Raw genomic sequence first — 14,576 nt, 5'->3', positions numbered from 1 at the left:
TTTTTATTCACATGGTTTATTAAATGCTTGGGCATCCTTTTGGATGAATAGTGTTGCACAAGAAGCAACACAGGTGATGTTCCTTCAACATAAAATTCCCTTCCTGGGAGACAGGTGGGGGCTTTCCATGGGGCTGGAGGCACAAACCATGTGAAACAGTGGCACACAAAGCAATGCTGTGCCCCACTCCCAGTTCTTGCCTAGTAGTGAAAGCTTGCAGCTGGACAGCAGACCACAAGGACTTCTCCAGTATAGGGGAGAAGAGCGCTGTTTAGCAGGAGGGCAGGTGCGGCTCCCCCTGCATCCGCACTATTGAAACCAGCTGGCAGGAACCTCCCCCGGCAATCCCCAGCTCCACGGCCGCTCCAGGGCCAGGCGAGGGGAATTCAGGAGGGGAGCGTTCTCGCTGCACGGGACAGCCCATCCAGCAGCACAAGCCGGGGTGGGGGCTCGCAACGGCTAGGCACAGGCGCCAGCCCCACCGAGCCTGCACCCCCACCGCCGGCTCCCGGGGCGTTCGCGGCGCGCGCGCGCGGCACCGCAGCCCCCCAGGTAGGGGGAGGAGCGAGCCCCAGACCCTTTTTGTGGCGGCAGAGCCAGCCCCTCGCCCCTCCCCGCGGCTGGCTGCGGAGTGCAGCGATCCGGGGGAGGAGGATGACTTCACGCCGCCGGAGCGCGCTGTGAATTTGGGAGCTTCAGCTGGTGCTGGGATGCGGGGAGCGGAGTGACAGCGTGAGGCGCGGACACAGACCCCTCACTCCCGCACTGAGCTGCGGCCGCCGGGGGCCAGGCCGGAGGGTCCCCAACGCAGCAGCAGGGCGCGGCGGAGGACGATGCGCTGAGTCGGTCGCTGGGCAGGTGGGTCGCGTAGCTCGTGTCCGCCGCGGCGGAGCGTCAAGCCGCCGGGAGCGGGGGGGGACGGGGGGACGGAGCCTTTCCGAAAGCAGCGAGCGCGCAAGCCGGGGGGGGGAGCCCGCGGCGTGGGCTTGTGGCTCGCCGGGAGAGTCTCCAGCCGCATGGCCCGGCCGGGGAGGGGGGCTCATCTCAGATCAGCAGCGGTCCAAGCCCGGGCTCCGTCTTCCTGGGTGCGTGACCCGGAGCGCGGGCGGTGCCTCCGGAGGCTGCCGCCCTGAGGCTCTCTCATGCGCGCGGAGGGGCGGCCCCCGGCCGAACGCTCGGAGCCGCTGCGAGGTGCCGAGCCTGGGGGCTTCCCTGGGAGGCGGCCGCAGAAGCCTCCTCGCCGCCCCAGAGACGCTGCCAGGCGTCAGCCCCCGGATTCCCTGCAGTGCCGCCAACGCTGGGCGGGTTTGGCTGGAGAGACGCAGGCTGGCAAGTGTCTGGAGCTGTGTTTGGTTAATTTGTCACTTCCCTCCAGCGAGAGAGAATCCCTCCAACTGAAACATGGATTCTTTTGCGCCAGAATGTGGGATGTTTGATGCCAATTCTCTGCTTCACAGCAGGGCTGCTTCCCTTCAGCTTGTCACAAGCCAAAGGCTCTTGAGTAAACAATGGGAATTTTATTTACCGTTTATCGAACAAAGAAACTAAAAGTGGAAAGACCTATTGGATCATCTAGTCTAAGGCTGCCACAGGTGCAGGATTGTTCCCTTTAGCTGTTTTATTTTCTACTGCTTTCTCCAGGCTGCTTTTAAAATTTCCCCAGTGATAGGAAACAACATCTTAAGGTAGAAGGGTTTGACTGAAAAGGAACCATATTAGATAGAAGTTTATCTCTTGGTTTGAATCCCTAATTTTGGAAAGCACCCATAACCAAAAGCCAATGTAGTAGATGTTACAGGAGTAGAAGTAGTGCCTAAAATGGATTCTGCTGCTCCTTCCTGTTCTTTTATCTTATGTTTTGATCCAGAGCATCAAGGTAAAATGTTGGATACCACTAACAGTTCCTAGGTTCAGTAGAACAGAAGGCTTGGTGAATCGCTAGTTGATCATATATCTTTTGGAAGAGTGAGAGGAGACAGTCCTGTTACCATTAGGTTTCAGAGTAACAGCCGTGTTAGTCTGTATTCGCAAAAAGAAAAGGAGTACTTGTGGCACCTTAGAGACTAACCAATTTATTAGAGCATAAGCTTTCGTGAGCTACAGCTCACTTCCTCACCTTTACCGTTTACCTTTACCACTTCCTTTACCATTAGTTCAGCCATGTTACAGCTTGGCTATTGACGCTGTATCTTGCTTATGGAATACGCCGAGGAGTTCATGTATCATTGATGAGAGAGATTTTTAAGAGTTGAGCCAAGGGCGGAAATCCACCTGGCATGTGCGTATATATATAATTTGTTCTGTTCTAATACCTCAAACAGGCTTCGCTGTACAAGAAAGAGACTAAGACTGGCATGCAGAGACAGATCATTAAACCGGTAACTGGCTATAGGAGCTACTGATTAGCAACTCTACATGGATTGAAAGAGAAAATAAAAGATACTTGTGGGAAGACAAGGGGGGGGGGCGTGAGTTTATATTGAAGGAAAGAGGCACTACTGAGAAGAGGATAGTAGAAGTTTAAAACAGCTGTTTTATTTATATTTTCAAGTGAAAGGGCTCTGAGTTGGCCTGTCTCCTTTTATGTGTTGGTCAAATGATTGGCATGACTGAGGCCTCTAGGAGCTATTGTAATTAGATGAAATGCAGATAAGAAATGTAGGAAGTAACTTGGGTTGTTTCTGCTCTTTCTGGGAAGATGTGGCTTAGCACTGTTGTGGAGATTAGAGCAGAAAGCAGAGGAGATGATGTCAGTAGAAGCAGGAGGGAGTTATAGGACACCCTAGTATGTTCACTGGTTTGGAAAAATACTAACAAAGAATGATTGGTTAATGACCGTATTAAAAATGAATTCAACTGACATAAGTATTGGCTCTGAAGAACCTCCATTAAACGTGACCCATTCGTTTTAGTTTCTAAAGTATCCCTTTTGGAACTCTCATAATAGTAGAGCACTGGTCTATGTCTCTATTTCAAGCCAATGAAGTTGTATTATTTTTTCAGTCAAACTTTGGCTTTTAAAAATGCATTAAAAGTCTTGGAAGTCTATTATGACCTTTTTACGTGGTATTCTGGTTAACAAAGATCATTCTTGATCTTTGCTAATTCCAGAGGCGCACCTGCTGGGGTCATATGTGCTGGTTTCTTCCACAGCTGTCCCTAAGTGGCAAAGGGAAGTATAAAGAGAACGAGGAGTACTTGTGGCACCTTAGAGACTAACAGATTTATTTATTTATCTCTGAGGTGCCACAAGTACTCCTCGTTCTTTTTGCTGATACAGACTAACACGGCTACCACTCCGAAAAGGGAAGTGTGTAGCTAAGCTCACACTCTTGTTGTGTCAGGCCGTGTAGTCTATATTCTAGAGTTCATCTGTCGAAGAGAACACGTGATATTTTTCCATTTTATGTTAAATTATATATGGTGTCAAATGGCATAAGTAGTCCCTTACGTTGCCACAGCATTAGTGCAGTAAATGGAGCTATTTCTGTTTTCTAGGAAAAAAAAGTAATGCTTCTAACCAGTGTTTTAACTAACAGCTAATAAAGCAGGGGTGGTGGAGGTGGGGAGCTAGTGAGACTCTAGCATTATTGTATTACAGACCTAATAAGTACATTCATATCCTTGAGGATGTTGATATTATTAGTTTAGTTTAAAAGTGAAAACTTCATTTGCTTTTATTTGGGTCCTTGGTGCACCTTGCAGATACATGCACAGTGTAATTAAATAAAGTGCACAGAGAGGTAATATTTGAATATTAAAAAGAACTCTAATGCACTTGAAACTGCAGAGATCCAATTTCATTTGTGTTAGTGCCCTACGGTTGAATTTAAGCAACCTCAGTCAGTCTATTCCATTATCTTAGATTTAAAGAGATTGCAGTGAATATTGTTTCATGTTTCCAAATGTTGGCTTGAACTGACAGAAGTGCCACATTCAGAGTAAGCACATAATCTTTCAATTATGCTTTTATTTATGCTTTTGAATCTGCTCATTTTCCTAAATTAGAAAATTGCAGTCTTCCAATCCTCATGTCCTATCATATCAAAGAAAGACCTGAGCTAGGTATAAATCAGCATTTCTCAAATGTGGCCACCAAGGGCTTTTCTTGCGGCCACAGCCTCCTGGGCTGTAATAGGTTGGGGGGGGGGGCAAAATAGTGGCCCCTCCCGGTTGCTCCTGGATGCACCACCTTAGTGTTGGCTGCTGGGACTGCCAGCAGGGGTTGGGCTCTGCCCCCCCGTTGGAGACATCAGGGGCACAATGCGGGAGGAGCAGGCAGCCAGTTAATTCTTCACCTTCCCGGGGCAGTGGGGCTCAGGCTTTGAGGTGGTGGGGTGGCAAATTCTGGCCGAGGGGCTTCGGGCTCCAATCCAGGCTCTGGCTGTGCGGTGGCAGGCTTCAGGCTCTGGCCGTGGGGGCTTCAGGCTCCAGGACTCTGCTGCCTCCCCCAGCCCCCACCCACCAACCCCCATTGCCCTGGCCCCTGCTGCCTCCCCCCGACTCCTCATCCAGGGCTTAATTTGTCCCCATGCTTGGCAGGGCTGAGTAAGGCTGCTGTGAAAAGTGATACTTGTGTGTTAATATCACTTTTCACAACAGGCTTACTAGCTAAGAATAAATAAATTGCAGTGATTTGCTGTGTATATGTGCATATTTATTTGTTTTTCCTAAAGCTAATTAAGTATTTTAGGGGAAAGTGTGAGAGCAGCCACCAGCAAGAGTTGGTAGCCTCACTCCAAAGCCACCTAAAAATTTGTCCTGAGAACAACTGGTATAAATGGAGGAGAAGAAAGAGCTAGTGCTTTTTAAGATCTCTACAAATAGCTGCTTCAGCACCTGTAAAAATGTTTTTCAATGATATTAAAATATTTACAGTTCACTTAAAAGCATTACTTCAGAATGATGCTAACCTTGATTAGTTACATACTCTAAAGATTGCATTATTGTACTTTCTACACCAAAAAAAGTTAGCATAACATTTCTCAGACACCTAATTTTATAAGAAATACTTGGTATTTGCAAACATAAGGGGAAAATTTCCTTCTGCAATTCACATGGCACCTATCAACTTTAATATCTCCCTCTTTCTGTGTAAGTAGATCTCTTATTAAACTCTGTTTTTAGTAATTATTGTCCATGGAAGAGCTGTGTGTGCACAGATAGCAGAGTATCAAAGTTGATTACTGCAGTACATTTCATACCCACAGCCAATTAAGTATGTCAATACGTTTTGCACTTCAAAAATTGGGTGCTCAGACCCTGAAACTAACACATAATTAGGCCTGGCAGAATACATATTTTTGTAATTTGATAAATAATATAAATTAAAAAAATGCTTAAAATAAATATTGATATATTTTTAAAATTTTATGGTTGCAGGAAATTATGGGGGAAGTAAGCAATGGGGGATCGAACAATAATTATTAAATGATGGTAGAAGTTGAGATTTTCCTTACCTGCTTATTTGAAGCTCCAATAAAGGATATACGTTTTAAACAGAATGACAAATTCATCTTTTTTTTACTGTTAGCAGCATGATTTTGTATTGCACTTTAGTGGGAGAAATGTGACTTCTCCTATGGAACTATGGTATAGTAAAATATGGACTGTCCTTGTAATGGAAAAACTTTCACATCAAGTACATACACAGCAGAAATGACAAAAAGAGGATAGGTATTTAGAAATGTGGTCACCCGATTTAGTATACTTAGAGCAGAAGCGTTCCTCAACCAGCAAGCCAGAATCTTTAGCCAGACTCTTTGAATATTAACCTGATCCTTAGTAAGTAACGTATGATGTAGTATGTTAATGTTTTATTGTAACTTCATAAAAAAGTTTTTTAAAAATGTAAATATCTTTAAATCACACTCTGATAGGTTCTGAAGCAGCAGTTTTCTTACTTTGCTTATCTGTAAATGTAGATGATTATCCTTTGTGTTTGTGCAGTGAAATTGACGTTTACTGATTATGCATAGGCTTGGAAGGATTAGATTTTTAATGTGCAGAGAAATGGACAAACAAGGCTAGATCCATAAAAGAAATTTAGGCTTAGTATTGCAGTGTCTAGGGGCTGGTCTACACTACAAAATCAAGTCAGCTTAAGTACGTCGCTTAGGGTTGTGAAAAATTTGAGGCACTGTGCAGTGTAATTAAGCTGACCGAAACCCCACATGTAAACACTGCTAGGTCGACAGAAGAATGCTTCTGTCAACCTAGCTACTGCCTCTCAGAGAGGTGGATTTACTACAGTGACTGAAGAATCCCTTCCGTTGCTGTAGTAAGTGTCTACACTTCAGCAGCACCCTGCAGCATTTCTAGTGTAGACATACCCCAAATTTAGGCATTCTGCCATCTAGTGGAATTTACAGTCCTGAGTTAGGCACTCAGGCGCACTATACAAAGTATGGGAAGAGTTAGGCACCTAAGAATGGGATCCACAAAAGCCAGCACGTTGAATGGGGGGAGGTGCCCAATAGGAAATGCCTAGGAAAGGGTTAGATTCTAAGCCCTGCCCCTCAAAGGGACTTAGGCACCTAAGTTTGGGACAGAGTGAGGTGCCTCCCTCTGCTTGGGATTCACAGATGTGAACCTTCAAGTTAAGTGCCTAAGCCCTTTCTTTCAAAAATTGGTGGTGGTGCTACCCCCCTTATTCTTCAGCCCAGAGGTTAGAGCACTCACACAGGATGAGGGAGACTTGGGTTTCAAATCCTCAATCTACCTGGTATGGAGCAGGATTTGAAGGCAAGTCTTCCATCTCCCAGGTAAGTGCCCTAACCACTAGGCTATGGGGCATGCTGGAGTAGGTCTCTCTCAGTCTCTCCTGTTGAAGTTATTCCACTCCGTATAAAATACTTAAGTCACTGAGCGAGAAGAAGAATGGGATTGACTCCACAGCCCCGTGGTTAGTAGAGTCACCTGTGAGGGGGGAGATCCACATTCAAAACCCTGTTCCAGTGACTATTTATACACAGTGGAACAGCTTCAAGAGGAGACATTAAGACATACCACACAGATTAGTGGTTAGAGCACTCACCAACACTGGGAGACCTGGGTTGCTCCACATTGGGCAGAGGGGCTGACTTTGTACCTGAAGCTCCCACATGCTGAGTGGATGTTCTAAGAAATATAAGAGGTGTGGCAGAATTCCTCCTCCAGCTATGGTTTCCGTGTGGCCCAATCCAGTAGTCATGCTCTGAGTAGACCTATAGGATCAGGACCTGCAGGTAAGACAGGCAGGGCAATGCCTAGTTTGAGGGTCCCTCTGAGGCTAAGGCTTGAGCTAGGCAGAATTTAGGCAGCTGTGCGCATGCCTGCTGGTAGATTTGCAGATTTTAGGTGCTACGGAACTTTATCAGCAGAAATATAGGCACTTGTGGGTTTAGGCAGCAACTGAGTAGGGGTTTTGAAGATCTAAATTTTAGATTTAGGTGCCTAAAGTCACAATTAGGCCCCTAAATCCTCTTGTGGATCTAACCCAGTGTCACATACATTTCTCCCAAGTGCAAAATCAATTTTTTGCTTGTTTTGCTGCTGCCACATCTGCTGTGTTTCAGTGCAGGAGCATGTGCAAGATCAGCTCAGTCCTCTTTATTTGTCATGTCAGAGCGTGATTAGAGGAAAGACCGGTTCTGGCAAATTATCATTTTCATGTCCTCTCTATGAAACAACCCAACTAAGGTAACACAACATAAAAAAGAAAACCTGTATATACAGGAACTTCCTTTGTTAAAAAACAAAACCAAAAAGCTTACAAAACTGTTTCTATAAAGATAGCAGGAACAATAGAGCAATAATTAAACTAATAAATATCTCAGTTAGGGGTGTTTAATCCTAGTGTCTTGGCCTCCAGTAATTGCGTTCTGCATCCTTAAATTCTTCTTGTGGTTTCAATAAGATACAGTATTCTTCACATTATCCCTTAGATTAATGTAGTTGCTGCATTATGCTACATTTCTGAGGAGGCTAAAATGGTTCCCACATGTCCCTAATATACTTCCTGGGTTAAACTGAGTTTTCTAAAACTGTTCTCCACAAACTCTCGAATAATTGCAGATGAGAAATAAAGTCCCACCCCACTTTCTGTATGTATTTCAGTGTGTCACAGGTACTCTGGTCCTTCCCGTTGTTCCTTTCCTTTCAAATCTTCCCTAAAAGAAATCTTCAGAGATGTTGCCTCTATGATGCTGGCAGACCAGGTGCCTCGCTGAATACTTACAAATGCATTTTGAAATTATTAATATGAGAAATCACTGAACACCAATTTATCCAAAAGTTTCTTTATTAAATCCAAAGGCCAAGTGGTACTTTATGCAGTTGCTCTAAACATGCCTAAAAAGCCTAAATAATAAGCAATTTACTACATCCAAACAGTAACAAAATATTTATAAGCATTTGATCAATATACTTACAAACGGGCTAAATCCAGGGGTGCTTAGACTCGTATTGGTCAGCTCCAATGATGAACCCTTGAACCCTTTAATACCCTTTAACAAACATATGTCACGGCCAGTTACTGACTTCAGCTAAAAACCTACTTGGAGACAGTTCACCCTTATTTCCAGTCTTAATCCAGATAAGATTTATAATCTCCTTTCCTCCCCTCCTTCTTGCTGCCCAATAGTTTCCCCATTGCACCTGGGTTCACGCAGGCTTTCACACTGGTGTGTGGAGGTTGGGGAACGGCCGTGTTGGCTTGTTTTAAAACAGATTCTGTTGGATTTAAAACCATCTGCAGTCACCCCTGTCTGTCAGAGGCCTTCTTTTTAGAAACTTCCCCTTATCTCATTATTTATTCTTTGAACCTCTCTACTTCATTCCTTTTGGCCTTATAACTCATTATTTCCAAGGCCCTCCTTCTACTTGCTATTCAGGGCCTTTCTTTACAACGCATATATCTATTTCCTTAACCAAACTTAAGCTAACTGTAATTCTTGAATTTTATACTTATCCTACAGCTGGAAACCAGTCTTGCTCAACTATGTGTTAGCATTATCAAAATAGATATTAGATGTTAAGTTGATAAAATTGTGTTAAGTGTTTAGACTTTATAGAATGCTTGTAGGATGCTGCGTGTATTGATCTCTCTTGCCATCTCTATCGCCTGTGGTGTACTGAGTGTTTGCATTGTAAACCTCGGTGGTTGTGTAATTCCCCAAACAGGAAAAGAATCATTAATTAAGGGAAAGGGCTTGTTCTACATGGAAGGTAAATAAGGTATTGCATAGCATCAAAGCAGAGAGGCCCTGTTGATAAATGCCTAATTCCCTTCAGGAAGAAGAGATCTATGCATGAATTAATTCCATCAGTTTGGACTCTGGAGTGGAGGGGATAAAAATCCCTGAAAAGTCTCTCTAATGCTGTTTGGACTTCGAGGGGCAAAAATTCCTAAACATAAGCAAAGAGATCCCCATGCTGCTTGGCATGGGTTAGCCCTGAAAGACATTTTGAACTGACAGTTTTCTACAACCCTATCACCTTTTAGAATACAGACAGAAACTCATTTGCGTATATATGTTTGTCTGTTTTAACTTGTACATAATTATAATTTCTTTTTCCTAGTTAATAAACGTTTAGTTAGTTTATTACAGGAGTGGCTACAAGCATTATCTTTTGTGCGAGATCTAAGGTGCAAATTGACCTGGGATAAGTGTCTGGTCTCTTGGGACTGGGAGCAACCTGAATATTTTGTCATCTTTGGTGTAAGTGACCATTTATTACTAAGTCCAGCTTGCTTGGGTGGCAAGATAGCTGGAGTCAGTGATTAATTTGTGCCAGAGCTTGCCAGGACTGAGCCCTGGCACCTCTAGTGTTGATAGCCCTGCCACCTCTGGGCTTGCTGCATCAGTTATGAATATAAAAAAACATTGCTTGCAGCCTGGCACCTCTTTTATTACAGATTAAGCACTAACTGAAGTGAGTAAGGTGACTGTCTGTGACTCCATGGTAAGACTGTCAGAGTGCTCCAGGATTTCCCCAACCCAGTAACGAATGTGAAATCTAATTATAGAACATACCTCCAGTTTGGGGTGTCTGCCTTGCTTTTCGACCGTCTGCCCAGAGGTTGGCATACACAGTTATGAACCACTCCAGACATTGACAGCATCTCTGGTTTTGCAGGGTTATAGGCTGATAAATCTTCACTATTTCTGTGGAGTGCTTTAAACTAAGTAGCAGGTTCTAAACAAAACTATGGGAGGTGAGATGCAATTGCATCTCAAGCTGTAAGCAAGCATGCCCTCTTCTAGCAGTGTTCTCTCTTTGGCTGTCTTAATCTTGATGGCTCTTTCCTGTTGGCTCTTGTTCTAAAGCCTATTCCAAAAGATTCCTGACTGCATCTGTCTAAGTTACCATGGCAACCCCTAGATATCCTGTAGAAGAATGTCTCAAAGCTACAGTTACTTACATGGTTATACATACTCTTTTTTTTAATTTTATATTTATTTTAAACAGGTGCTTATCTATTTAGTATACCCCTACAGGAATCACCTTAGGGTGAGCACATAACCATTGGGAAAAGAGCTCACCACATGCTGTTTTAAAATCACACACATGCTTGTTAACTTTCCTCCCCCACATTCCTCCTTCCTTCTTCTTTGATTCTCTTTATAGCACTTGTTAAACCTCATTTGAACTATTATGTATCATATTAGTCAGAGCTTCCAAGAGAGGATGGATGCAGCAGAGGTAAAGCCTTAAGTACAGTCCAGGTTCAAGAATTCCATTTACCTGTTGGTCATTTGGAAGAAACTTCTTAGGCAAACCTTGGCTTTTCTAGGCCCTGATCCTGCAATGAGTTCCACATGGCGATTGAAGCCAGTGGAGCTCCATGTGGCTGTAAAGAGATCTGTCTATCTGAGTTCACTGCAAAATCAGGGCCATATTGTTTTATTTCTTAAAAAAAATTATGATGCAGCATGGCTGACAGTGGAAGAATGCCACGAACACAAAGCAGTAAAGTTGATTCTGTGCTTTCAAAAAGTTGCATCTTGCAAATGTATGAAAGCACCAAATATGACCATATATGGACTGGGAGACCAACAGGAAAGTTCTGTCTTAAATCTTTTCATAGTTTTATATCTCTTCAGATGTAATACAATTAGTGGATGATGGCATTCTTACCGAGCTCTTAGTGTTTGTGGGCTGAAATGTGGTGAGAGGAAATACAAAATGGAGCAAGACTGGTTAATTCATAGATTTCAAGGCCAAAACAGAAGATCACCTCTGTGATCATCTAGTCTGACCTCCTGTCTAACCCAGACCATAGAACTATTTACGAAGTAATTATTAGCACATACACGTATCTTTTAGAAAAACATCCAATCTTGATTTAAAAATTTCTGGTGATGGAGAATCCACCACAACCCTTGTTAATTTGTTCCGTAATTAATTAAATAACTGTTTAAAATGTACACCTTATTTCCGGTCTGAATTTGTCTAGCTTCAGCATCCAGCCATTGGATCATATTACACCTTTCTCTGCTAGACTGAAGAACCCATTATCAAATATTTGTTTCCCCATGTACGTATTTATAGACTGTAACCAACTCGCCCCTTATCCTTCTCTTTGTTATGCTACATAAACTGAGCTCCTTGAGTCTATTGCTCAATGTGAGAAATGGAGCATGTGAAAATTTCTGACTTTTAAGGGGCTGACTTAGTGTGTAACACTAAAAAGAAAGCATCACGTCTAAATATAGAATACTGAATTTTAAGTAACCTTTATTTGTGAAGCTTTGTGGAGCCAAAGTCTGACATGAGATGTGTATGGATAATTTGTGATCTGAGGAGGCGGCCTGGCTTGAGAAATAGGCATGATTTCTGTAAAAATAGAGATGGCATGCATTGGAAGCATAAGGGCACCACAGTACATCACCTAGGTAGGTTAATTGTATACAGTAACACAGTAGTGTCCAAACTTTTCCTGTTGCACCCCCCACCCTTACCAGTAATGGAATCTGTCTGCTCCACCCCTCATTACTGCACAGTTGGCTCAGCAGAGGATTGTGGGATGGGGGTGGAGCTGCAGCTAGGGCCGGAGCTAGGCGCTCGCTCCTCACCCCCTGTGGGAGTTGGCCCTGCCATGCCCCCCCCCCGAACATTCCTCCGTGCCCCCCTGCTGTAATATATCAATCACTTTATATAATAAGTGTGGTGTAGGTTAAGAATTAAACTACTAAAAACAAAACCTCAAACCCCAAGCAAAGGGTTTTTTTGTTTTTGTTTTTTAACCTCAAATCGGAAGAAGTTCCAGAGACTTGATGAAGCCCATTGGAGACTGCGATTTTATATGCAAGGTGCTCTGATGCTGTGGTGTTGGGGAGCAGTATAACAACATCAGATAAAAGAGATAAGAGCCACAGGATGCTGGTGTTATCTAAGAGTAAATGGTGATGTGTGTAAGAAATATGAAACTTCCTAGCACACAGATCTCATGGCTGTACTAAGTGTGGTGGTACCAGAGCATGCTCCGAGGCAATGCCGTGGTTCAGCTGTCATGGTGAAACACAGTAAGGCAAAAACCAATAACTGGAGACTAGGATATGCAGATCCTCCATCAGAAATGCTGCACGCCCTGTCATCTCCACATCAAGCCACTATATATGCATGAGAAATATGAATGCCCAGAGTACTGCCACGTTTACTTGATAGATATGTAGCAGCAAACTGGAACCCAGATATTATTATGTAAATGGGAACATACATGTGACACCTGCCACACTGCTACAGACACTTTGGCAGCCTTTGCGTACTAACAGACTAGTAGGGTTTATACAGATGACTCTCCACACATCATAAGCCTCCAGTATTGGGAATCTGATTACATGGGTACAGGATATGAGAATGGGGATTAATGGAGATGTTATACACCGTGTCATGCACTAACTGCATTTCAGTTGTACTCTGTATGTGTGTTTGTTTATGTAATTACTGTAAAGACTGCAGATCAAGAACACACATTTCTGTTAGCTTCCAGTTTACAATTTGGGGAATTTAATATTTATATAACACGTTTCATCTTGGAGGATCTGAAAACAATTTCCAGCACTTTGTTTAATGCACAGCATTTTTCATATCTGTGTTGAAAGGTGTCATGTAAATATATTCTCACAGTTGTACAATTAGTAGCACTGTCCTTTGATCTGTAGCCCGAATCTCAAGTGGAAGATATGGGTTTCTAAATATGCTACAGAACATTGACCCACGCTATTCAGAAAAGTCTCTCATCCATGACTGCCGTGCCTCATAAAGGCTATGCTTTAAGGCCATTAATTTATTGTAGAATGCAGCTGTCTGCCTCTGATGCTAGATTCCAATGGGGAGCATGCTATATGTGTGCCCTTCCTGACTACTAGTTCATTTCCAGATTGTCTGAAGTGTTAGCTCTAAATGGATCCCTCTCTGCCTACTTTAGAGGCTGGCTCATTCCTTTTGTGATTGCTCAGCCAAGATGCTTGAGATAATGGTACCAGGTTTAACAAGAGATGCAGCTGATAGCAGGTTGTTCTCATTTGCTTTAGAATTTATTTCCCCGGTGCTCACTTGGTCTGCCAGAGCCTGACTTTGATGATCCTGCTGAAAGATCCTTTTATTTTCCCAGGCTTTTCTGGAGGGAGGTATTAAGCAGGGATCTCACGTGGGTAGCCAGGAGAGTCTTTTGTTGGCAATAAACCATTTTATAAATCAGGTTCTTTTAAATTAGTGTCTCAAAATTGTATACATTTGCTTACGGGGAATTGATTAGCGTACTTGAAACAAATCTAAAATAAATGTCTGGTAATTTATGGAAGAAACTTAAACTCAGCATCGAAGCTGCTTAAGTGTACTATAACTGAATCACAGAAGATGCGGATACCCCTAAATGAAAAGGAAGGCATGAATAAAACCATTCCTGGCAAGACTTTATTCAAGTCAGAGGTGACATTCAAATAGTTCAAAGTAAACCAACAGAAAAGGACATTGACTATGGATGCTCAAATGCAAGATGGAAATTAGGAAGGCTAAGTGGGAATTGGAATAGTAAACTACTGAAAACATAAAATGAGAGGGCTTTAATGTCAGTAGGAACACATAAAATTGCAAGAGTTGGTAATGCTGGATGAAACCCACTTCCACATCCATCAGGCACCACAGGCTAGAGGCACTCAAGCACCAAGGTAGGCACTGATGCAAACAGAAACACTGCAGAAGTGCAGAGGCACCCAAGGGAAAAGCCTTAAAAATTTAACAACATATGAGAGGCAGAGTAATACCAGGGGAAAAAAGGGCACCTGACAAGGTACAGTTGGGATCCAATGGAGAGCTGGAGTAATGGCCCACAAAGTGCAGTCTCCTGCAGAGCTCTTTTGTTGACTGGAATCAAAAAGCAACTGACATGTACAGGGCAGCATTTTTACTTTGCAGGGATGGTGCATGGCAATCAGTAGATTTACATCCTACCTTTCTACCACTGTCCTGAAGGGTCCAAACTAACCAAATCTCCCAAAATAAAAAAAATAAACCACCCTTAAGAGCTCACACTAAGAAGCTAAGACTCAGGAATGAGAATCCTATTTATTAGAAAATAAAGGTTCTCC

At 43.3% G+C, this 14,576-nt stretch overlaps 1 protein-coding gene across 2 annotated transcripts in view; it reads left to right on the top strand.

Moving 5' to 3' along the window:
* The first annotated feature begins 412 nt into the window (after positions 1-412).
* PKIA (cAMP-dependent protein kinase inhibitor alpha) overlaps positions 413-14,576 on the top strand; it is a 68,525-nt gene continuing 54,361 nt past the window's right edge. Inside the window, exon 1 of one of the 2 annotated variants that reach the window (XM_073329380.1) lies at positions 413-858. The gene's annotated coding sequence lies outside the window, so the exon portion shown is untranslated. Of the gene's footprint in view, positions 859-1,015; positions 1,330-14,576 lie in introns of those variants that run through there. The other variant, XM_073329381.1, reaches the window with a different exon arrangement.

Source organism: Lepidochelys kempii, chromosome 2 (assembly GCF_965140265.1).
Source record: "Lepidochelys kempii isolate rLepKem1 chromosome 2, rLepKem1.hap2, whole genome shotgun sequence".
Classification (NCBI taxonomy): Eukaryota; Metazoa; Chordata; order Testudines; family Cheloniidae; genus Lepidochelys; species Lepidochelys kempii.
Note: the sequence above shows the minus strand (reverse complement) of the source record. Positions and strands in the feature narration are given on the sequence as shown.